The sequence below is a fragment of the Vombatus ursinus genome, unplaced genomic scaffold (genome assembly GCF_900497805.2).
Source record: "Vombatus ursinus unplaced genomic scaffold, bare-nosed wombat genome assembly UNPS02000580.1, whole genome shotgun sequence".
Taxonomy (NCBI): domain Eukaryota; kingdom Metazoa; phylum Chordata; class Mammalia; order Diprotodontia; family Vombatidae; genus Vombatus; species Vombatus ursinus.
In genome coordinates this window covers 14582751-14609156 of record NW_020940358.1, presented here as the reverse complement: position 1 = coordinate 14609156, position 26406 = coordinate 14582751, and positions in this window count along the sequence as shown.

Sequence of the window (26406 nt, the reverse complement as noted above, 5' to 3'; positions counted from 1 at the left end):
GAGTTTTGTTTTTAATAAAATAATTTCCCTTCACTAAGCCCCTTTAAGATTGACATTGGTCAATCACTGACTGAGTTAGCACTTTTGAAATGATGAAATTCAGTCTTTCTGTCAGACACCACACTCAGCATACAAAGCGCTGAAGTCTGAGTAGTACATTCCTAAGGAATAATGCCTATAGCCCATAATATACAATGGAGCTCTTCATATATGTGTACACGCACGCACATACAAATACATACATAGACACATATGTGTGTATAGATATAGAAACAGTTATAGATATATTAATAGGTGATAGATATACACACATACATATACACAGAGTGACAGAAACAGAAAGAAGCAGGGACAGACAGAAAGATAGACACAGGTGCACAGACACAAAGTTACAAGTCAAAAGTATGACTAGGGAAGGTCACTAAATAGAAATGTTGAATTCTACCTAAAGGCACAGAAAAAGAAGCAACAGTGCAGTTATATGTAGATATAGATACCTATAGATACATAAATATAGATATCTATGTATACATATGTACTTGGTATGTGTATATCTATAGATACACATATGTATAACTATATGCACATGTGCATACTCTGTTGTTTCTTTTCCCACACACCTGTGTTTTATCTATGAAACATAAGGTCATAGATGGCAGAGGTTGCCCTTTGTAAGTCCAGATGCACTCTCTCTCTCTCTCTCTCTGTCTCTGTCTCTGTTTCTGTCTGTCTCTGTCTATCTCTCCCTCTCTTTCTCTGTCTCTCTCTCTCTCTCTCTGTCTCTGTCTGTCTTTCTCCAGATATGGACATATATATTTAAAATATATTTGCATAGATATGTATATTTGGTATATATTTATACACATATACACATCCTGTATCATAATTCCTTTAGTAGATGTCCCCCTAACAGACAGTAAACTCCATGAGTTAGAGGCAGCACATTGTAAAATGTTGGCTTGGAATAAGGAAGATCTTGTACACTTGACTTTAACCCTCCACACCCATATCTCTCTCTACTTGAGAGGGGTGAGGGAGATGCTGAATTTGGCACTTAAGTCCTGCGTTGGGCAGTCATATTCTACCCAGACTTAAGTTTTTCTCATCAGTAAAATGAGACAATTAGATGAGACAAACTCAGATCTCTCCCAGTTCTAAATCTAAACGCTCATGATCAGGGAAGCTAGGTGGTGCAGTGGATAGAGCACCAGCCCTGGAGTCAGGAGGACCTGAGTTCAAATCTGTCCTCAGACACTTGACAACTTACTAGCTGTGTGACCTTGGGCAAGTCACTTAACCTCAATTGCCTAGCCAAAAAGAAGTTAAATTAAAAAATTAAATTAAAGCCTCATGATCCTCTTGTCTTCTCTCTCACCTCCCTTCTCATTAAAGTGCTGTCACCACTGGCTTCCTCGCCATGTACTCACTTCTCAGCCCCTTGCAGTCTGACCGCTGACCTACCCCATTGGATTGTTGGCTCTATTGAAATGGTTCTCTTAAAGGTTACCTAGGATCTCTAAGAGGAAAAAACAATGTCCTCTACTCAGTCTCATCCTCCTGAATATTTAAGTAGCTCTTGATTTTGTTGGCCAGCCCCATTCTAGATACTCTCTATCTTTTGGCTTTTGTGACATGGCTTTCTCTTGGTTCTTATCCTACCATTCTGTTCACTCCTCAGCATTTTTCACTGGTTCACCATCCTCCTACTACCTGAGCATTGATATCCACAAGGCTCTGGCTTAGACCATCTTCTAATCTCTCTTACACTCTATTCCTTAATGATTACATCCCTTCTTTTTTTGTGGGGGATAGAGGCAATTGAGATTAAGTGACTGGTCCAGGGTCACACAGCTAGTAAGTGTCAAGTGTTTGGTCTGAGGGCGAATTTGAACTCAGGTCCTCCTGACTTCAGGGCCGGTGCTCTATTCACTGAGCCACCTAGGTGCCCCCAGTCATCTTAACTTTTGTCTCGCCACTAAACTTCCATGACTTTGGAAGAGAGAGTGAGGCCAATCTTGTGCAACTCTGCCTCCCTTAAATCCAATTCACGCTCACCCTTCGATGTTACTGGTCCTCTTTGAACACAAAGAACAAACATGTTTGTATATGTCCATATATGTGAATGCAGCTAAGGAGTTGCATTAAAACCCCCGCTCTGTTCCTTCCTACGTCTTTAGGCAAATCACTTCACCTCTCTCTGTTTCAGTTTCCTCATTTGTAAAATGAGGGGGTTCTGACCAGATGACCTCCCGGGTGCTGTCCCCCTCTAAATTGACAATCCTATAAATACATTCTACCTAGACCTCGTCCTCCACTCTGACCCAGCTACTTCTGAGCTCGCACTCCCCCTTTTCCTAGCCAGAGCTAAGCACAACAATCAGTACTCAGGAAGCACTTAATTAATGCCTGTTGAATTGGATAGAGTCTGTAGAAGCTTTATCTGATTGCATAAATTGACAGTGAAAATAGATAGGGCTAATAGTCAGTTATGTGTCAGATAGTAAATCTCCTTTTCTGGCATTAATATTCTAATAAGATAAAGTCAAGAAACTTCTGGCCTGGCTGCAGGTGCATGGAACAGATTGAAAGGTAACACAGAAAGTCCTTTAGCTCACTTGACCTGTAAGGATTTGTTATTCAGTTATTTCAGTCATGTCTGACTTCTCATGACCCCATTTGGGGTTTTCTTGGCAGAGATACTGGACTGGTTAGCTATTTCCTTCTCCAGCTCATTTTACAGATAAGGAAACTGAGGCAAACAGGGTTAAATGATTTGTCCAGGGTCACACAACTAGGAAGTGTCTGAGGCCAGATTTGAACTCAGGTCTTCCAGATTCCAGGCCCAGCACTCTATGCACTGTGCCATCTAGCAGCCCATGACGGTTAACCAAAGCAGAGCCAGAATAATAAGAATGAATGTCATCTCTGTTTCATGACTTGTCATGAAGACCAAGAACAAGGGAAGGAGAGAAACATAAAGATCTGGGGGCCACATAATGCCATTGGTTGGCAGTGTGTGTGTCACCTGAGCTGATGGAGTGACCCTGAACAGAGAGTCAGAAGACTCCAGGGGTGTTCTGGCAAATGTTTAACAACCACCTCTCCAAAAAAGTGTGAGACATGGCACACTTTTAAGATTAGTCTGCACCAGTCACACTTTCTTAACTCTGGAAACCAATGAAACAATAAATGAAGTCCTGATCTGAAGCACCTGCTGATGTCTGAGGTGTAAATGCCCACACTAAAAATTTAACAATCAACTCTCAGAAGCCTCTAGTAAATCTCTGGAAGACTCCCAGCACTAGTTGCAATCTTCCCAATCTGTAAATGAGAGGAAGCCCGGTATAGTACAAAGATAAGTATATGTGAAATCAAAAGCCTCAGAAGACCTGTGTTCAAATCCTAGCAATTCTAGTTGCTGCCTGAGTTTGGGCAGTTACCCTTCTATGGACCCTGTCTGAGACGCATTCATTTCAGTAATGGGATGCTGGAATAATGATGCCTGCATAGGTTGTTCTGAGGAAAACACTTTGTAAAAATGGAGAAACTTGTCATTCTGTCAGAGGCTGTGTTTGTTGGAGGAGGATAACGGATTGCTGGATTGGAGCATCATTATACACTGGAATTCAATCCCACAACTCCTGCTTACTAGCTATGTGATGCTGCAGCAGTCACTTAATCCCTTAGAATCTCAGTTTCCCCAATTCGTCTTTCTAATTCAATAAATGCCCACACTGTGTTAGGCTAATCTGCAAAATGAAGATAATTATGGGTGTCCTACCTTCCCCACAGAGTTGCTGGGAGGAAAGTATAAACATTCAGATACTATAGAAACCTGAGTAGATGTTATTAGATAGGTAGATGTAATTAGATATGTCTGTCACACAAATATTGAGGAGAACAAAGAAGTTAACTTTCTTTATATCTCTCAAAGGAAGGCTCATTGGACCATAACTGGAGGGAAAGGAAGGAAACAAGACTTTATTAAGAACCTACTGCACACCAGGGCAGATAGGTGGCACAGTGAATAGAGAGCTGGGAGTCCAGAAGACTCCTTTTCCTGAATTCAAATCCAGTCTCAGACACATACTAGCTGTGTGACCCTGGACAAGTCACTTAACCCTGTTTGCCTCACTTTCTTCATCTATAAAATGAGCTGGAGAAGGAAATGGCAAACCACTCCAGTATCTTTGCCACAAAAACCCCAAATTGGGTCATGAAGAATCAGACACAACCCAGCAACACCAGTATGTGCCAGTCACCATGCTAAGAACTTTACCAATAATATCTTATTTGATGTTCACAACAATCCTGCTAAGTAGATGTTATTTTGATCCCCATTTTATAGTTGAAGAAACTGAGGCAAACAACAGGTTAAATGACTTACCCAGGGTCACACAGCTAGAGAAAGTCTGAGGCTGAATCTGAACTCAATTTTTCCTGACTCTAGGCCTGACACTCTATCCACTATACCACCTCGCTTGATTTTAGAGTCCCGAAGACCTGGGTTCAAATTTTGCCTCAAATACTTGCTAGTTACATGAAAGCCTGGGCAAATCATTCAATTTCTCTTAGGTAGAGATGATAATGGTGTTTACCTCACAGAGTCATAAGAACGAAATGAGATAATGTATGTAAAGTGCTTTGTATTAAATGTGAACGACTGTGATTATTATTAGTGAAAAATCTAGTCATTATCTCCTCCAAAAAGGGATGGAGCAGAACACGTCTGTCTCTCCCTGCAGTTTGTTGTTTTTTTGTTTTTTTTTTTTTTGAGGAAGTCCTGAGCATTTTTCCTTAAAGGGAACTTGGTTGGAGATTATGAAGGGGCCAGACAGAGAAGCCACTTAAGGAAATTTCATTTCCAAAGTCCCCAAGCTTTCACTCATAAACAGAGTGCTATAAAGTGATAGCTGTGTTGGCAGGTGAGCTGGGCCTAATGACAGGCTCTTTCTCGGCTCAGCAAGCCCACCTTAATTGCAGCTCCTGCTTTGAAGAATTCCTACTTTCATTTTCAGAATTGCTTCCTGGCTTTCATTCCTTAAATGAATTTACTTGATGCAAAAACTGCCAAATCCCTGGGGAAGGAGGGGGTACAAGGACCCTGACAGCTCAAAATTTCTGTGCTTGGGCCAGGAAACCAAAGGATCGTAAATTTAGAGCTAACAGGTACTTTAGAGGCCAGGGAATCCAACTCCCTTTTCCAGATTGGGAAACTGAGGCATGGAGTGGTTAAGTGATTTCCTCAGTCTTCCTGACTCTAAGACTGTTAAATACTAATGGAGGATTGTCCTTTGAGTCTGCAGATCATTCAAAGATAGGAATCCAAACATCCTGACTTTACTACTTATGTGACCTCAAGATGGTCCCTGACCTCTGTTTGGAGGTCTCTGATGAAGGATTCTCTAGAGAGAAGGGCAACTAAGAAAGGGAAAATCCTGAAGACCATATCATAGTAAGTCCTCTTAGCTTGGCATCTATGAATTTTTTTTAAATTTAGATAACTATTTTTTGTATACCTGGTTGCTTCATATTCCTATTTATATTTTAATATATTTTATTATGCATTTAAGACATTATTCTTAGAAGGGGTCCATAGGTTTCACCAGAATACCAAAGAGGTCCTTGACACACAAACAAAGATTAAAGACCCCTGCCACGTAGAGTAACCAGTTGAAGGAACTGAGAACATTTAGCACTTCCATATATTTGTCCAAATCTTCAAGCCCCATGCCCAGAGCACACTCCCTCCTCATCTCTGTCTTTGAGAGTCCTTCTCCTCCTTTACAACTCAATTCAATTTCCATTTCATCTCCAAAACCTGACCCGATCCCCTGAGCTGAAAGTATACTCCTCCTTCCAATTTTCCTAGAGCACTTTGTCAGCATCTCTTCCTTGCCTCCATCAGATTCTACCTTATACTATACTTAGCTGTGTACCGGAACATTCTTCTACCTTCAATAGCATTACGGTCCTCAAAGACAAGAACCGTAACATTTTCAAGTGTTTTGGATTCTCATGTCCTTGTAGGATCCTTTGCCTTGTGAAGCATTTAATAATAGTTAACTAATGTTTGTGTGACATTTAAAGATTTGCAAAACACTATGTGTGTGTATGCATGTACGTATGTATATATATGTGTAGGCATACATGTATGTATATATACATATATACACATCTGATTTCATTTCATCTTCACAATGACCGTGTGAGGTCATGTTCACTGGCTGGCCCCCATGCATGGAATGCTCTCCCTCCTCATCTCTGCCTCTTGGCCACCCTAACCTTGTTCATGTCCCAGCTAAAATCCTATCTTCTATAGGAAGCCTTTTCTGATGCCCCCTTAATTCTAGTATCTTCCCTCTGTTAATTATTTCCAATTTATTCTGGGTAACTTGGGTGTACATAGTTATTTGCATGTTGTCTCCCTCATTGGGTTGTGGGCTCATTGTCTTTTATCTTTCTTTATATCCACAGTACTTAGCATAGTGCTTGGCACATAGTAGGCACTTAATAAATATTTATTGAATGGCTGATTGACCTTGGGAGACAGGGAGCAGAAGATACCTGTGCAGGGGTATGGTGGAAGTCTGGAGCATCAGAAGCATAGCTGGGAGGAATAAAGAATGGTTAACCTGTGCTCATCCTCAAAATGAAGACACCTAAATAACTCACCAAAGGGAGAAGGGGTTGGGCATTGAGGAAGATTGTTGCCAGGCGAGAGAGCTCAGACACAGAGGAAAAGTTCCAGGGTGAGAAGGCAGCTAAGTCATGGTGGTAAAGTCCAGAGATTCAGAAATAGATCCATAAGTAGAATGTGGCTTTGGGTACAAAGTATACCAGTATCTTGGCATGGCTGATTTCTTAGTAAACGGACTAGAGTTTCTATATTCCAATGATCAGGATCCCTTTCAGAGTGGTTGCACCAGGTGTTCCATCAAGGCTCCCTTGGCTAGAAAATGGCGCCATGGGATTTAAAACTGAAGGGGCGCCATGAAGATAATCTAGTTCAACTTCCCTCTTCAACAGAGAAGAAAACGGAGGTCAGAGACTGCCTTGAGGTCACACAGGTAGTAAAGTCTCAATGTTTGGATTTCTATCCTCGAATGTTCACAGACTCAAAAGACATAAGACATGGGATAGGCCTTACCAGACAGGAGAGTCAACAACCGGTTCTCAAAAAAAAAGTAGACACTTTTAAGTTTACTCTGCAATATTAACATTTTTCCATCACCTTCTTAAGTCTAGAAATCAATAAAACAATAAATCAAGCCCTGACTTGGAGAATTTACCTGTTTCCAAGGTATAAAAGCTCACACTGAAAATTTAACAGTTGGCTCTCTCTCTTTTTTTAATTCTTCCAATTTTATTTTTTTCTTAATTTATTTTTAGTTTTCAACATTCACTTCCATAAGATTTTGAGTTTTAAATTTTCTCCCCCCCCCTCCCCACCTCCCTCCCCAGAGGGTGTGCAATCTGATATAGGCTCTACATATACATTCCTATTAAACATAACCAATAGGACGAACCACAAGAAAGAAGAAAAAAAAAACAGAAGAAAAAAAAGAGCAAATAGTATGCTTCAACCTGCATTCAAACTCCATAGTTCTTCCTCTGGATGTGGATAATATTTTCCATCATGAGACTTTTGGAGATATCTTAGATCCTTGCATTGCTGAGAGCAGCTAAGTCTATCAAAGTTAGTCATCACACAATGTGGCTGTTACTGTGCACAATATTCTCCTGCTTCTGCTCACTTCACTCAGCATCAGATCATACAAGTCTTTGCAGGTTTTTCTGAAGTCTGCCTGCTCATCATTTCTTGTAGCATAATAGTACTCCATTACATTCATATACCACAACTTGTTCAGCCATTCCCTAGTTGATGGGCATCCTCTCAATTTCCAATTCTTTGCCACCACGAAAAGAGCTGCTGTAAGTATTGTTGTACATGTGGGTCCTTTTCCCTTATTTGTGATCTCTTTGGGATACAGCCCTAGAAGTGCTGTTGCTGTGTCAAAGGGAACAGTTGGCTCTCTTGAGCCAGTCAGAGCTAGCTCCAGCACACTCCTGCCACAGGGCAACTAGATCAACACCTACCTGAACAGAAATCCTTTCTGCAGTATCCCAGATAAGTGGTCAGCCTCTGTTTGAAGACCACCAGCAAAAGAGAACTCTCTGACTCCTGAGGTAACCAGTCCCCTCTTGCTGGGACAATTCTAATCATTAAGAAGTTTTTTTTCCTTAAATGAAATCAAAATCTTCCTCTCTGTAACTTTCACCCCTTGTTCCTAACTTTCCCCTCTGGGGCCAAGCAGAGGGAGGCTGAGACTGAGGCCTGACTCACATGGCATCATCATTAAAGCCTGAACCATAATTTTTGGATGCTTGTCAGGGTCAATGCCTGTTTGCACTTTGTAGGTTTGGTCATTGGTAATGGCTGCATGGCATCAGAGCTAAATCTGGGGAATGAGATAGGTGGCCATGTGGGGTCAGAAATAAAGCACTGAATATGTCAGAAATTATCTTTCCTTCCTCCAACCTTAGTACCTTAGACAGTAAACACAAAACAGAAAAGGGTAAGATAAGAGTCAGAGTGCTGTAGTGGAGAGAGGGGTCAACCTTGAATTCAGAAAGACTTGGACTGATGTCCTGTCTCTGACATACACTAGGTGTATGGCCCTGGTCAACTCATTTAACCATCATAGAGCCTCAGACAACTCTCTAAGACTAAGTAATAATAGCTAGTATTTATATAGCTCATTAAGGTTTACAAAGTGTTTTTCCTTGTTCAATCCTTACAAAGCATGTAAAGTAGGTGCTAGTATCATCCCCATTTTTTCAGTTGAGGAAACTGAGGCTGAAAGGAGTTTAGTGACTTGCCCAGGGACACAACTGGGAAGTGTGTGATGAAGAATTTGAACTTAGGTCTTCAGAAATTGAGAGGTTAAATGACTTGCCTAGGGTCTCACAGCTAACAGCTAGTCAGTGTCTGAGGCATGATCTGAACTCAGCTCTTCCTAACTGCAAGTCCAGCACTCTACCCATAAAGGTGGTTTCCATACTGGGAGTTTCCCACGTTGATAAAATTATAAAGCCTGATTGAAAACAAAAGAAAGCAAAAGACACACAAAAAAGTTCAGATATTGGACAGTTTTTGAATATTATGTGTCACATCCTCCCTCCTGCTCCTTCCCCTCCCCTAACCCCAAACACAAAAGGGATTGTATGTTCAAATCTAGATTCTGTCACTCTCTCTACCTGTGTGATTTAGGGCAAGTCACAACCCTTTGGCCTCAGTTTCCCCATTTGAAAAATAAGGCAATTGGACTACATGACCTCTAAGAACCCTTTCACTCCCAAAACTATAGGGCTTCTATCTCTAGGGTAGGGACAGGGTCTTAATTATCTTGAGATCTCTCCTGGCATTCAGCATTAATTACTTTGTTCATTGGCTAAGAAGAGGGATTGGACCTGGGATTTCTTTAGGTACAAGGAACTCCCCAAATGAGGAAATGTCCTCTAATATGGCAGGTTGTCACCTTCTCTGCAGCTCATGATCTTAAAAGGTTCATTGAGTCATCCAGAAAGTCCAGAAGGTTTGCAAAGCACTTTATCTTGTTTAACACAGGTCTTCCTGACTTTGAGAGCAACTCTCTCTCCAATGTACCATGCTACTTCCCCTATATGACCTGAGTTCTAATTCAGGCTCTGCTATTACTTTATACCATTAACTCATTAACTAGACCCCACAGAACTAAGAACAAAGCAAGTCCTGCTCCACGGTGTCCTCTTGGTGTAGAGTGGTAGATCACAACTTCTGGCCAATCCCACCAAGTTAGACCATCTTTGATTATGGGCCAACGGACAGATGAAAGGGTCTGTGTTCTGAGGGCCAGTCTAGCTAAGTGTACAGAAACACAACCCCAATATTGGTCACAAGGCAATGAATTTGGGAGAGCAGGACGCAGCACCTCAGACGACTATCTAGTAAGGTATTTTCTATCAGTGAAATAAGTCTTCACATTGATAAAATCGTGCTTGAAGTGAAGAAGAATGAATACATAAATTTTCTTGGATGACTCCTAAACAAGCTCTGAATGTAATTTCCCAAGAACAATTGAAAAATATGTGGAGCCAAGAAAACATTATTGGAATGAATGTGTGATTAATTACTTTGAAGAGGAAAGAATTCTTTTCGATGTATGTTTTAAAATGTTTGCTAAAAAGTAATAGGGACTAATACGGAGGATCTTGAAAGCAAGGCAGAAGGTTTAGAAGTGATGTAGTGAGGTGCGGTGAGAAGATTTCCTTTAGACTGTGAGTTCTTTGAGAGCAGGGATTGTTTTGTGTTTGTTTTGTTTTCTTTTGCCTTTCTTTGTATCTTTGTTAAGCCAGAGCTTATCACAGAGACTGGCACATAGAAGGTGCTTAAAAAATGCTTGTTGAGTTGGTGACTTGAAAGAACGTTGGCTTTGATATCAGAGGGCCTAGGTGGAGAATCTTGTCTCTGAGACTATCGGTGTGAGCTTGGGCAAATCTGTTAGCATTCCTAAGCTATAGTTTCCTTTTTGGAAACTGGACCATATGGTCTCTGACGTCCCTTCCAGGCCTAGACCCATGACCATATGAATATTGAAGATTTTTGGGCAGGGGTAGCACATAAAAGAGGCTCATCTGTATGTGATTATGTTACCAGATCCATGATCTTGGTGCAGACTCCCTTCATGGGTGCTCATCATAGCCCCTCCACACATCTTACTGTGTACATTTCTTGTGCATGTCCTGCCATGGAACTTCAGAGACCTACTCAATGCCTTGGAGAGATTTTTTGGGGTCTTTTAAGATTTTGTGGATCCTAGTACAGTACCCAGGCTCTCTACCTCCTATCCTTTTATCTCACTGGGGAGTAGATAGCACAGTTGGAGAATTTTTAGAACAGCTCAAATGGCTGAACCGAAAGAGCAGACATCAACGTCTACTTTTAATTGGATTCAATATCAACCTGGAAGGAATTCTCCAATGGAGAAATCCAGGGATATGTCTGGGGCCTTGTGCTGTTTAACATTTTTAACCAATCACTTTGCTAATGGTATAAATGTAATGCTTATAAGATTTGTAGATGACACAAGACTATGTGGGGTATCTAATAAGTGGGAATGCTAAAATCAAGAACCAGAAATATCTCAAAAAAAATACAACATTCTCCTAAATCTATCTGTGAAATATGATCAGGAAACATATAAAATCTTACTCTTAGATTCAAACTATTAACTCTATAATATTGGGAAGGTACTACTAGATTTGTTTTTGTGAAAAAGTTCTTGGAGTTTTAGGGGACTGCAATTTGAATATGAATCAATAGTACAACATAGTAGCCAAAAGAGCTAATTCAAACTTATGTCCCTTTGAGACGAATAAAGCACACAGGAGAATCTAGGTGTCATTCTTAACTACCCAGTTTCTCTCATCCCCTTATATCCAATCTGTTGTCAAATCCTTTGGATTTTTACCTTTTGGAACATCTCTTGTCTGTTCCTTATCATCTCATGTCTGGCTTTCTGGTTGTTCTCTCTTCCTTGAGTCTCTACTCACTCTGACTCAGCTGTCAAACTGATCTTCATAAAATGCAATTTTGACCATTTCACCTTCCTCCCCAATTCAAAGAACTTCAGAGGCTCCCTATCACTTCCAGGTTCAAGTGCAAAATCCCTAACTTTTCAAGCCCTTCATAACCTGCCTCTTCCTGCCTTTCCAGCCTTCTTACTGCCATCCACATACTCTCTTTTTTAATTGTTAATTTTCAACATTCACTTCCATAAGATTTTGAGTTCCAAATTTTCTCGCCATCTGATATAAGCTCTACATATACATTCATATTAAACCTATTTTCACATTAGTCATATTGTAAAGAAGAATTAGAACCAGTGGGAGAAACCATGAGAAAGGAGAAAAAAAAAAGAGAGAATAAATAATGTGCTTCGATCTGCATTCAGACTCCATAGTTCTTTTAGTGGATGTCTCCACACACTCTTTGATCAAGTGGCACTGGTCTCCTGACTGTTCTTTACATCTGACATCTCATGACTCAAGGCATTTTCACTGACTTTTCCCCTTCCCTACAATGCTCTCCTTCCTTATCTGTGCCTCCTCTCCATGCCTTCTGTGAACAGAGGACCATACAGAGACGTATGAGGAGTGCAAAGAGCCAGTCAGGTGTAATTTTATAAACGTGTATGATCAAGCAAAACAAACTTTTGCGTTAGCCAAGTTGAAATATGTTTATATGTACCTATGTATGTATGTGTATATAGAGAGGCAGAGACTTGCTTGATATACATGGCTCTCTATCTACCTCTATCTCTAGATCTATTTGTTAATTCATACTCTTATTTAATCCCTTATTTCTGGAATTTTGGTTGGTTATTCTTAAGTCTTTCAGAGTTGTCTTCCCACAATTGCTGTTATTGAATACATGGTTCTCCTGGTTCTGCTTATTTCACTTGCATCAATTTATAAGTCTTCCCATGTTTCTCTGAACCTATCCCTTCATCATTTCTTATAGCACAATAGTATTCTATCACATATATAAACCAGAACTTGTTCAGTCCTCTAAATGATAGGCATTTCTTCAGTTTCCAAATCTTTGCTGCCACTAAAAGAGCTGTTATACATATTTTTGAACATTTGGATCCTTTTCCTCTTTCTTTGATCTCTTTGGGTTATAGACCTAGTTGTAGTATTGTCAGGTGAAAAGATATGTACAGTTCATTTACTTTTGGAGCATAGTTCCGAATTACTTTTTAGAATGGCAGGAGCAGTTCATGGCTCCATCAACAATGCATTCATGCACTTTATTATCCACATACTCTCCAGCATTTATCATATTCCTATTTTGTTAACTTTGCCAATTTGATGGGTATCAGAATTGTTTTAGTGTTCATTTCTCTAATTATTAGTGATTTAGAACTTTTCCCCAAATATTTATTGATAGCTTGGATGTATTCCTCTGAAAACTACTTACAGTCAATCTATCAATTGGGAAATGGGTCTTATTCATATAAATTTGAATCAGTTCCTATATTTCTTAGAAATAAGACCTTTATCAGAGAAACTTGCTACAAAGATTGTTCTGTTTTCAATTTACCTGCTTCCTTTCTAATTTTATCTGCATTATACTTGTTGATTGACTGATATTTTATGTAGTGCTATACGGTTGGCCCACCTCCTTTTCTATTTATATATTCCCTTGAACTCTTTTATACTACTTCTTACATGGAAGCCATTCTTTTGGGTTACATACAATTCCTTTGAGATCTGACATTCCATTATTTGCAGTCATATAACATCAGTAGGAGAATTGGTGTGAAAAAATCATCTTTAGTGGCAATAACCAGGGTGAGATCATTGGAAGGGTTGTGGAATTTCCCAGATGCTTTCCAGACAGCTCTCTTCCTTCTATTCACTTCTGGGCCCAGAACTCTATCCATTTGAAGTTCCATGGGTTGTTCATCCAACTTTGTGTCATAATCTAGGCAATATGCATCCTTTGGCCACATGGCTTTTATTCTGTGGATCAGTAGGCCAATGTCTTTTGAATAGCCTGAATCTCTTGGAAGAGGCTCTATAGTGTTCTGATGCCTCGTGTAATCAGTTCAATGTCATCCATAAGCAGGAGCATTTGGGGAATCTTCCTATATACAGAGAATCCCTCTACCATTTGACCTTTGAGCAGAACTTCCTCTAAGACATAGATGAACGTGAAGCAAATATGCTTCCCTGCTTTATGCCTGGTTTCATAATTGACAACCAGAAGATTGCTTAACACTGTGATTATATTTAGCCAGTCAACAAACGTTTATTAAGTGCCTACTATGTGTTAGGCACTGTGCTAAGGACATAATATTTAAAAAATCATGTAAGATTGAAGACATCTTTTTGAAGGGGAGTGTTTAAGGCAGAATTTTGTTCTGTTGAGTAAGAAATTAACAAAGCAATGAAAATGGTGGGATCTTATGTTTGTTGCACAATTCAGTCAATGGTGTGACTGAAGATATGGTCTGCTACAGAGTGTCATCTATAAGAGACTACAGGTTTCTTTCTCATATTCCATCAAGGATATCCTTGACATGAATAGATCATTCTTAGAAAGTTTTATAAAGTAGGTATTTGGTCTGGTCTCTTGTGCTGGCAACAGTATCGTTTGTGTTTTATGGTTTTTTTTTTCTATTCATTCATTGACTTTTTTGACTACAAAGTACCTTAAAATCATTGTCAATTATGTTGACTTTATCATGGATTTTCTCTGTATCCATTTGGTCAGATCAAGCTGTTCTTCCTGACTATTTCTTGAGTTCTACCTAGAATACTGGGGACTGAGGTGTTCGAGCCCAAACATGGTGGTTCTATTGTCACTGAAAATGAGGATAAGTTGCAACAGAAATGCTGACAGATATGTTCTGTTTCACAACTATGTGTTGCCTCCCTATCTGCTTTAATCTATAAATCAGCTTGGGATGACGTGGTTTTATTGGGTCTCATGCCAAGTTTTCTGCAGGCTTATTTTTCTCTTCACTGTTTTTTTGAGTTGATACTGTTCAAATTCTTCCATCGATTGAATATTCCATGTTTTGCAAATGAGTTTGTCTTCTAAACTCAAGATGCCCTTGAGTGTGATGCCTCTTCACTTGGCAAAGAGATAAAGTGCTTTCTCAGTGACACAGTTTGGGGCTGTATTGATTTCCTCATGGAAACTATTTCTACATCTGTAGAACTTTTGTAAGAAATGGTGATAATCAGAGTCAATGTCTTTATTTCCATATATTTTCCATTTTTCAGAGTCCATAGCTTATATATAGTTGGGTTAGAGATGGTGGTATGCCATGTCATCTTCTCATCTTTATCCTTTCTTCTAATTTAACATTAATTTTGATCATTAACCAGTCAACAATCTGCTTGCACATAAGCATCAATTCTGAATCTCCAAGATAGTAACCTATTGGTTCCTATTAGTTAAGATAACCAATTTCTTTCTTTCTTTCTTTCTTTTTCTTTCTTTCTTTCTTCCTTTCTTCCTTCCTACCTCCCTTCCTTTCTCTCTTCCTTCTTTCCTTTTCCTTCCTTCCTTTCTTTCTTCCTTTTCTTTCCTTCCTTTCTCGCTTTTCCTTCTTTCCTTTCTTTTTTTGTGAGGCTGTTTCTTGCTCATCATATCCAGTGTCTTCTAATTCTCTTCTTAAAGAAAATTTGCATGATATATAGGCCTGAGGCTGCTGAGTAACCCACAAGTCTTTGATCTCTTTTATTTCTTAATCCTATCCTATATTTGCCAAGATATTTTTTACATTCTCTCTGGTTCCCACCTTCACATTGAAGTCAAGAAGTAATAAAGTAGATACTGCCTTTGGAGGATCATGCGTGTGTGTGTGTGTGTGTGTGTGTGTGTGTGTGTGTGTGTATAAAATTTTTTAGTTCCTCTGCAAATGATACTGGTACTCTTAGACTGAAACTGTCTTCATGCTGATCCCCTATGCCTAACCTGAATACTTCAAGGCAAGGTGACTCTTTGATAAAAGGTTAAATCAGATTGATCCAAATACTGACCCCTGAGGTATCCCCCATTGCTGACTCTCTTTTCATCCAGAAAAAAATATTTTCCTTTATCATCACCTTTTGTTTAGTCTTATGGGATCATAGATCTAGAATTGGAAGGGACCTCATCCTTTACCTATAATATTTAACATTACTTCCAAACCCACACACATTAACTTACTCTAAAAAAACAACCCAACAATCTTTGCTGTGGCAACTTGTGGTGAAATTCCTCCTTATGGGAGAGAATAAGGCTCACACATTCAGCTTCCACTTACCTTCCTCCTGCTGTTCAGTCATTTTTCAGTCATGTCTGACTCTTTGTGACCCCATTTGGGGTTTGCCATTTCCTTCTCCAGCTCGTTTTATAGATGAGAAAACTGAGGCAAACAGGGTTAAGTGACTTGCCTAGGGTCATGTAACTAGTAAGTGTCTGAGGTTAGATTTGAACTCAGGAAGATGAGTCTTTCTGGCTTCTGGCCTGGCTACTGCCCACTGTGCCACCTAGCTGCCCCTCTTGTAACACTAATTTACTTTCAGACTCCTTTGTCTGAAATACAAGGCCCTCTGTAACCTGTGAGTTTCAGCCTTTTCTCAAGCTATTTCCCTCCATACAGCCTGTGCTCTAGCTAAACCAGACTTATTCCCCACCCCATTTCTATCACCCACCTCTGAGCATTTGCTCATACCACTCCTTAGGCCTACAATGTCCTTTCTCTCACTATTCCCTGTTGAATTCCTACATGTTTTTATAAAGCCTTTCTCAAACCCTATCTCCTCTGTTAGTTAGTCAAGTAGCATTAATTAAGCATCTACTATGTGCCAGGCACTGCACTAAAGCACTGGGTATATAAAGAAAGGCAAAAAGAAAAAAAATCTCTGATCTCAGGGAGCTCACCATCTAATGCTAATGAGGAGGCAACATGAAGACAACCAGATGTGGTACAGGATGGATTGGGAGTCTTTTAGAGGAAAGGCCTTAAGATTAAGACAAACTGGGGAAGGCCTATTGCAGATGGCGGGCTTTAGTTGAGATTTGAAAGAAGCCCGAAAAGCCAGGAGATGGAGATGAGGAGTGAGAGCCTTCCAGGCATGGAGGACAGCCAGAGTCAAGATACAGGGTGCTGTGAGTGAGCAACTACAAAGAGGTAGGTATCACTGACTTGCTGAGTGAGTAGAAGTGAGTAAAGTATAAGAAAACTGGAAAGGTAGGAAGGAGCAAGGTTATGAGGGCCTTAAAAGCCAAACAGGGGAATTTATACTGATTCCAGAGGTTATAGGGAACCATTAGAATTTATTGACTAGTGAGGGTGTTATGATCAGACCTGATACTTAGGAAGACCAATTTGACAGCTGAAAGAAAGATGGGTTGGACTGGGGAGAGACTTGAAGCAGAAAGACCAACCAGCAGGCTATTGTAATAGTCCAGATGTGTGGTGATGAGGACGTGCAAGAGAGAAGGGGTCTATGGGAGAAATGTTACAAAGGTAAAATGAAATAGGACTTGGTAACAGGTGGAGGGGGGATGAAAAAGAGTGAGGGGGTCAAAGAAGACATCTACGTTGTGATCCTGGGTGACTGGGAAGATGGTGGAACCCTTGATAGTAATAAGGAAGTTAAAAAGAGGGGAGGTTTCGCATGGAAAAAGAAAATGAATTTAATTTTTGTCATGTTGAATTTAAGATGTCTGTGGGGCATGCAGTTTGAGATGTTTAATTGGCAATTGGAGATATGAGACTGGAGATCAGGAAACAGGTTAGGGCTGGGCAAGTAGATCTGGGAGTCATACACATAGAGATGAAAATGGAAATCGTGGAAGCTGATGAGATCAACAAGTGAACTAGTGCAGAAAGAGAAGAACAGAAGGCCCAGGATAGAGCCATGCGGGCATGTCCTGGATGAAAAGCAAGCAAAGTAGACAGAGAAGAGACAATCAGACAAGTAGGAGTAGAACCAGGAGACTGCAGAATGATCAGAACTGGGAAAGAAGAGAGAATCAAGGAGAAGGTAAGTGACAGTATCAAAGGTTACAGAGAGATCAAGAAAGGTGAGGATTGAAAAAAGGCCATTAGATTTGGCATTTAAGAGATCATCATAACTTTGGAGAGAGCAATTGACTGCAGAGAGGTAAGAAGAGAGTGAGAGGAAAGGAAATGGAGCAACCTAATGTGGAAACCTATCTGATCTTCTGTCTTGACGATTACTTTTCTTCTTCTGAACCTTATGTACAACTTTGGGTCTTGACATAATTGACTGATGCACTCTCTAAATAACTGATCAAAAAAGCCTTCAGCACTATGGTTACTTATAACCTTTTCTCTCCAACGAGGCTGTATTTTCCACTGAGTACAAGGACCATGTCTTATCTGAATTTTGAATGGCCTGGTTCACAGTGCTTGGCATATAGAAAGCTTCTAATAAATGTTGAAACAAATTCAATTGAGATTCATATAACCCAACCACAACTATAGTTCAAAGGCTATCTGGAAAGCCCAGTAGAAGCCCCTGAGATCTTGATAGGCCCAGCCCCAAACTACACATTCTTACATATCTCTTCTTTGTAAAAACCACCACTGCTTCCCTCAGTCCCTTATCCAGTTCTCTAAAAGGCAAATATCTGAATACAGCTAGGTCCAGATTAATGTTAATAATGAATCCCATGAAGTGGTTGCATTTATTCAGATTCATAGTGCATATTTCCATTGAGCTGGAACCAATTATGATAGTTTACATAATTATAACTTTGAATTGTGCAAATTTGAATACATGCCACCACTTCATGGGATTCATTATTTACACCATTTGGGACCTAGCAGTATGTTAATGGGTTTTATATAGGAGTAGATTTTCCCAAATCTTAAATCCAAAACCTCTCAACCCAGAAGCCCTTGTTCCTATCATATGCAATGAAGTCTTCCCTGTCTAGTTCCACTCACCCTAGTGATTCTCTGTCTCTATGCTATATTGGGATCAGTTGAAGGAATCTGGTATGTTTATCCTGGAGAAGATAAGCCTTTTGGGGAAAGAGGAAATATGATGCTTGTCTTCAAGTATTTTAAGGGCTGTCATTTAGGAGAGAGATTATATTTGTTTTGTCAGGCTTCAGAGAGCAGAACTAGGACCGAAGGTCAGAAATTGTAGGAAGAGAAATTAAAAAAAAAAACAAAACTTCACAACAATTAGAGTTGTCCATAAGTAAAACAGGTAATGAGTTCCCCATCATGTGGAATGTTCAAGCAATGATTGAATGAACATTTGTTACTGGTGTTATAGAGAGAATTCCTGGTTAGGTAGGTGTTGAATTAAATATCTGTTGATGTCTCTTCCAGCTCCAACTTCCAAAAAAGAGTTTTGTGATTCTTTAATTCGTATCATATTATCTTGTTATTGTCAATCTGGCATGTTAGCATTGTACCACTATTGTGGGTCTACGCTTACTTCAATGATGCTATGAGAATGCTGTCAATGACCATGTCTTCCATTTCTTATTCGTCCCTTCTCTGTCAACATCATCAGTGCCTCCCCCAATACCTTGTCAATTCTCTGCACTCATTTGTTTAAGAAATTCTTCTTAGCTAATAAACTAGGCATCTCTGAACATCTTTAAACAAACTAATACCTTTTACCTAAAGAGTTAGGAGGACTGGAGGAGAAGGAAGACGATATCTGGAAGAATTTACCTCACTTTTCATAATCACAGTCTTTCTGTATTCATAGAAAAATGAGACAACAACCTGAGCTTATTTGAATATTTATAGTCTTTTTGTTTTCTATAAATATTGAAATCTGCTCATTATCTTTGGGATTGTTAGAAATGAAGAAGAAATTAAAATCAGGAAGGTCACTAACTTCTTAAACTTGGTGAGAGATAGAATGCTTGCTAAGGAAATATCGTTGATGAATATTTTCCACTCATCTTTCCAAGGCATTTGCCCTCCCCCACATTCCCACAGCTCTGAGACTCAGAGTGAAGCTGCCCAGAGGCTCATTCTATTGATGCTGGAATGTACTGGAGTCTCCAGAAATAGAAAAGTATGAAAAGCATTGAAAAATCAAGAAAATGGTCTTCTATTCAAACTGGCAGGAATTAGCCACACAGAATTTTCTTGAAGTTACCACAAGGAACACGAGTGTAGTTAAGAAAGGGTATGTTGGTGGTATAAGGGCCATACACAATTGTTGCTTAGTCACTTTTCAGTCATGTCCACCTCTTCATGACCCTATTTGGGGTTTTCTTGACAAAGATACTGAAGTGGTTTGCCATTTCCTTCTCCAGCTCATTTTACAGATGAAGAAACAGAGGCAAACTGAGAGTTAAATGACTTGCCTAAGGTCACATAGCTGGTAAATATTTGAAGCTGGATTTGAACTAAGATCCTCCTGACTCCAGACCCAGTGCTCTACCCACTGTGCCATCTAGCTTCCTTCTCTTTCATACCACTTGATTTTTAAAGAGTATATTAAATTTAATGAGGTAATGTCAACATTGCCTTGCTTGTGTATGTATACTTTTGAACTTCCCTCTATTCTTTTCCATATATTTAAAAGAACATTTCATTGGTGTTCTTTCTTTTTTTTTTCCTGGATCATTATCACTATCCACCCTCTCTCCCCCACAACTCACCCCTCCCCAAATAAAAGCCCTTGCTTATAACCAAAAACTATAGTCAAAACAAATTCACACATTACCTCTGGCCAAGAATGCATGTCTTATTTTGTACCTCTAGTCCATCATCTCTCTACCAAGAAGTGGGAGAAATGCTCCATCATTAGCCTTCAGGAGTCATGATTGGTCAAACTTCTCATGCTTTTCAAAGTTGTTTTCCTTTACATCATTGTAGTCATTATATACATTGTTCTGTATCTGCTTACTTCACTCTTTGTCAGTTCATACAAGTCTCCTCAGGTTTCTCTGAATCTGTCCCTGTCATCATTTCTTACGGTTGATAATATCCCATTAAATTCATGCAACATAATTCATTCAGCTATTCCTCAGTTCATGTTCATACATTTTACTTCAAGCTCTTTGCTATGGCAAAAAGTGCTGGGATAAATATTTTCATACATATTAGGCTTTTCTCTCTCTCCTTGACTCCTTTAGTAGTATATTCCTGATACTGATATGATAGGGAATATACAATTTAGTGAGTTTGGAAGGTATAGTTTCAAATTGTCTTCTAGAAAAGTTGAGCCATTTGACAGCTCCAACAACCATGTACTAGTGTGTACCTGTCTTTCCACAACCCCTCCAACAACTGTCATTGTTTCATCTGTTGCTGTTGTTGTTTGGTCGTTTTTCAGTCATGTCCAATTCTTCATAACCCTATTTAGTATTTTCTTGGCAAAGATACTGGAGTGGTTTGCCATTTCCTTCTCCAGAAGCAAACAGGATTAAGTGACTTGCCCAGGGTGACACAGCTAATAAGTGTCTAAGGCTAGATTTGAGGAAGATGAGTCTTCTGACTTCAGGTTCAGTATTCTATCCACTGACCCAGCTAGCCAGCCTTCCTCATCTGTTACTTTTGTCAATCTGCTGGGTGTGTTATTCATTCTAAGATGTGAATGGCTCAGACTCTCTTAACCTTCCCAGGAGTATTTGCATTTTGAAAGAGGAGCCCTTATCCAAATGCATCCCTCATTGGAATGATTCCAAGAAGTATGACAAGATGGCATGTAGAATGGGGGGTGGGGAACAGGCTTTGGGGGCACAAGGTGCTTCTTGAAGACTCTTGCAGTACATTATGCAGAAGCCAGCTCTCTGAGGCCTCATCATTTGGTTCTTTGTTCAGCTCTCATATCTTTATCTTGGAGACAGCAGGGCTAGAAAAATTCTCAGGGAGCCTTATTTTTTTTTTTTTTGAGAAATCTCTTTTCCTAGTCACCTCCATCTATCTCTGAACTCAAAGAGAAGATTCGTGACTTTGAATACCTGTTTTCAAACCTCTTTGTGAAATATAATCTTTTCCCCAGGGCAGTCCAAGAGGACACACACATACATACATTCATATATATGCCTATGAGTGTGTATGTATGTATGTATAGGTGTGTATGTATGTATATGTGTGTGTATATGTGTAGTGCATGTATATTATTCATTCATCTATAATTTCATTTCTATATGAAATAATATTATGTTATATATAGTACATGTATTTTATATATATATATATATATATGTAATTAAGTTTGGGTTTGGAATTATAAATATTCAGTAAGCAAGCATGGTGTATTTACAGGGACACCATTCAGTTAGCACTCAGGCTGTTACACCATGTGTAATTTATCAGATACAAGGAGGGGTGCCCTGATGGAGAGGAAGGGGTGGGGGTTGACAGGGTGTATTTAAAGGCTCATAAACTGTTGCAAACAGCCTCATTCTGCCTGTTTAATAAATAATTCCCCAACATGACCACTGTCCTTTCCTCTCCTCCCTGGCAGATGATGGAGATGATGTAAGTGTCAAGAGTCCAAGAGACAGCATGATTACTCCCAGTCCAGAGTCATGCGAAGCTCACATCTGCACTGGCGAGCAGCAAACAATGTATTTGACTAGTAAACCAAGCAAAGAGGACTTGGAAACCAAGGCCTGGGAAGGGACTGGGGAGAACATGCCCACAGGAGGTGGAAAGGGAAGATGCCGACAGAACCATTTTGCTAAATGATTTGTTGATTTATTTTTTTCTTCCTCATTCATTGTCTCCTCTATCTTCACCCTTACCAGGAGAATCCTTGTACAAAAACATATGGGTAATGGGGGTAGGATCAGAAAGAAAAAAAAAAGCAGTAAGGGTATCACTGCCTTCCTGAGAACCCCCAAAGTTTCAAATTTTTCATCTCCCCCTTATGGTCTCGTCAATGGCTTCCCACAAGGGGTGAACACTGTCCACCGTTTTCATGCACTGGTTTTTGTCTCTTACTGGGAAATCAAAAACGAGATGTAGTAAACTTTTGGAAAGGTAACCTTAGTTTAATTTTTTTTCCACAGTGAAAAGCTCATCTCAAAGGATAGTTCTGTAGCCCCCAGCCCTGTAATCCCACACCTATTTGGGGAACCCACTGGGCCCTATGGAGCTCTAGCTTAGAGCTCCTTTCAATGCCCACCCCCCCCCCAGCATTTGCTCTCATCCATACTGATTCTAGGGACTGGAAAGAAGACTGGCAGCCAGTCAGGCACATGTAAGCCAGCTCTGTTTTTTATTTGCTGGTGAGGACAACTGGAGAGCATGTGAGATGTTGGAAGATGAATGCTGTCCTTTTCTTCTACTGATTATTCAAGTCCCCTTCTTTATCTCTCCCACTCCCTCAAGACTCTGGTATCGGGTCCTTTCATGATTCAGTCAGCTAACATCATGGTAGGCCGTTGCATAACCCCTTTTTTTGCCTCAGTTTATTATCCCTGCAAACAGGGATAATCATCGTAATTAAGTTAGGTAAACCCACAGAGGGGAGGAAGAGAGAATAATAATTAACGTTCAGAAAATGTTTTGAGCCCTGGAGTGGAAAAGCACTGTTGGAATAGAGTGGAGACTGGGCAGATAATTACCTCCTTAGTTTAAAATGTCTGTCTTTCAATCATCACTTATCTTAGAATTGAGAAAAAGGCGATGCTACCCACTGATAATCTTCATATCATTCCTTTTCAGGACAGGGGCTACATGTACTTTATTGAAAGTTAACTACCTAAATGTACGTCATTCCTTTCCAAATACTGTAAATTCTAATCACGGCTATAACCTTGTGGGGGTAATTGACAGTAACTCAAATCATCCTTCCTCCTGCTTTAATGACGACAATAGCTTCTGTAATCATTTTGTTGGTATGCTTGAGTGCTTCAAATTTATGATGTGCAGGGGTCCCATTTCCAGCCCCTGCCTGAGACCATCTTGCTGGCTGGCAAGGCTAGAAGGGAAAACACCAACCTGTACTGGGCAGACTTAAGATATTCTAGTCACATAGCCGGGAAAGAAGCCATAACCCCTGTGCATTGTTACAAAGGGAGCACTTCATTTTGTTTTTGAAATGCTGTTATTACACTCAGGAAATCTGCAAAGAAGCCTTGACAGAGCATGATCAAATACCTGAACTTGAGACTCAACAACATTTACTTAGCAAATGACATTTTAGTGCTGAAAGTCAAATTTGCATACTAATTAAACTCTCCCTTTAAAACATTTAGACTTTTGGCCTCTTCACCTTCCCATGGTGACAAAGATTATTATTATTTTTTTTATTCTCTCCTGTCAAAGGAAGCTTGCCCTGTAAGGTGCTGGCCAGATAACACCTTCCATGAGACTTTCCCTGCATTTCAGGTGGAGGACATTTGGCCAGTGTGGTGCTGTCTTGTTTTTCCACAGAGCTGGAGGATAAAGTTTCCATTGCTGAAGAAACAAAATTCAGTCCTTCCCTCCCCACCTAATTTTGTAACATAAAAGAAGGGGAAGTTTTCCTTTTTTTTCTTTTCTTTTTTGAGACATCACAATGGGCTTGAGCCACTTCTAAGAGGACCATTGCTCCTGCCCTTTAGGAAGCAGGAGGAGGCCTGTCTGGGTTCTCAGAACTAGCCACCCAAGGTCTCCCCAGCCCCCACCCTCCTGCTTGGCTAAATAGGTTACAAAAGATGTTTTTGAGCTAGGCTATAAATAAATGAAAGGCTTTCTCCTTCCTCTGTGGGGAACCCCTCCCAGGGCACATGGCCTCGAGGCCAAACTACTCACCCTGGCTCTCCAGTTAGATAAGCTGGATACTTGAGCTGGGCCAGTGGCCCCAACCGGAGCTGTAACTTCTCTCTCCATCTCAGGCAGTCAAGAGATAGTAGATAAAACACAAGGAAACCCTGAAACTCTGGTCCCTGTTAAAATGTAAGCTCCTTGAGGGCAGGGTCCATATTTTTGCCTTTCTTTCTATTTCCAATGTTTAATAAATGTTTGTTGACTGACAGACTGATGGTAAAGCTGATTTTTGGAAGGAGGATAACCAAGAGAGTCAGATGAGTTTTCTGTATGGCACAGCAGTGCAGATTTGCAGAGAGGATGGTTTTGGGAGAGTACCTGAGTTTGAGTACTTACTCTAGGGATAGTTTAATGCATTAGACTGTATTTTAAGCCACTAGACATCTTAGGCATGGCCTGCACCACAAAGCTGAGGATCAATGATACTCTCACATGTTTGGCAACAGCCACATCCTGGACTATATCTTCTGAGGCTTCTTATTTTTTCAGTCATATCTCTGTCAAAAGTTAGAGGTAGCTAGGCGTGCAATGGATAGACCACTAGTTCTAATTCAGCCTCAGACACTTATTAGCTGTGGGACCCTGGGCAAGTCATTTAACCTCTGTTTACCTCAGTTTCCTCATCTGTAAAATAGGGATAATAATAACATCCACCTCCCAGGGTTGTTGTGAGGGTAAAATGAGATAATATTTGTAAATCTGCAAACCTTAAAGACCTATATAAATGCTTATTATTATTATAAGTTGAAGGATTTTTGATGTCAGAAGATATGGAGCTCAGACCCCAGAGGTTCCATTACCTGGCTTCTCCCTATCTATCTTGGTTTCTTGCTGTCGCTATCCAACAGACATTCTACAACCATCCAATCTGCCCTTGTGTCTGTTATTGTCTTTATCTGGAAAACCTTCCTCTGATGTCCCTGCCTACCTTAACCTTCTTTCAAAAGTCCAAGTCAAATTTCACCTTCATGAAGTCTGCTCTATTCCAATCCACATTGTTTCAAAACATAGAATTTTCTTGGAATACCCTATAACTTATCACTTCATAGCAGTGTCTGCTATTATGCTTTTATTGTTTCACATGTGTATTCCTTGTGTCCCCATCTAGAGAGCAGAGTCCTAGAGTGTAGAAAGGATGTATCATAGGACATTAGAGTGAGAGGTAAAAGGAATCTTCAATTTCATCTGGTCTGAACTCCTTAATTTTACTATTGAGAACAATAAAACTCAGAAAGGTTTCATGGCTTGCCCAATGTGACACAGGCAATATCAAAGGCAGAATCTGAACCCAGGATCAAATCCAGCACCCTTTCCACCAAGCCATGGTTTCTAACCCACAGCTATGAACATAATAGCTGCTCAATAAATGCTTATTAGTTGATTGCTTATATTATATTTTGTCAGAAGGCAGGGGTATGGGCTATGGCATTATAATAATAAAAATCATGTTATAATCACTAATTCACACAGCTGCCAAAGTGATTGGAGTATACAGACTTGTTCGTGTAACCCCCTTACTCAATAAACTCTAGTGGCTCTTTATTGCCTCTAGGATAAAATACAAACTCCTGGTTTAACTATTAAAGCTCTTTATAACCTGGCCCAAACTACATTGGTGGTTTCATTTGATGTTATTGCCTTTCCCCTACTCTGTTCTCCAGATAAATTGGTCTTATCTGTGTTCCTTACACATGGGCCAGCCCACATGAGATGACTAGTCTCACTGCCTTTAGATAGATGGTGTCCTATTACTGGAATGTGCTACTTCCTCACTGATGCCTCATAGAATCTCTTCATTCCTTCAAAACTAAATTCAGGCACTGCCTTCTTTCTACATGAAGCCTTGCCAATCCTCCCCTTCCCAACAGCTAATGCCCTCCTTCCCTAACTCCACTGTCTTTAACTGGCTTGTTTTTGTTCTCTTTATATTTCTTTTCTGTACATCAACATGTGTGTGTGTCTCTCTGTTGGAATATAAGCTCCATGAGAGTAAGGATTGTTCTACTCTTAGGATCCCTAATGCCTGGCCTACTATGCCAGCATAACAAGCATTCATAAGTGCTTTGATTAATAATTAATTAATAATTAA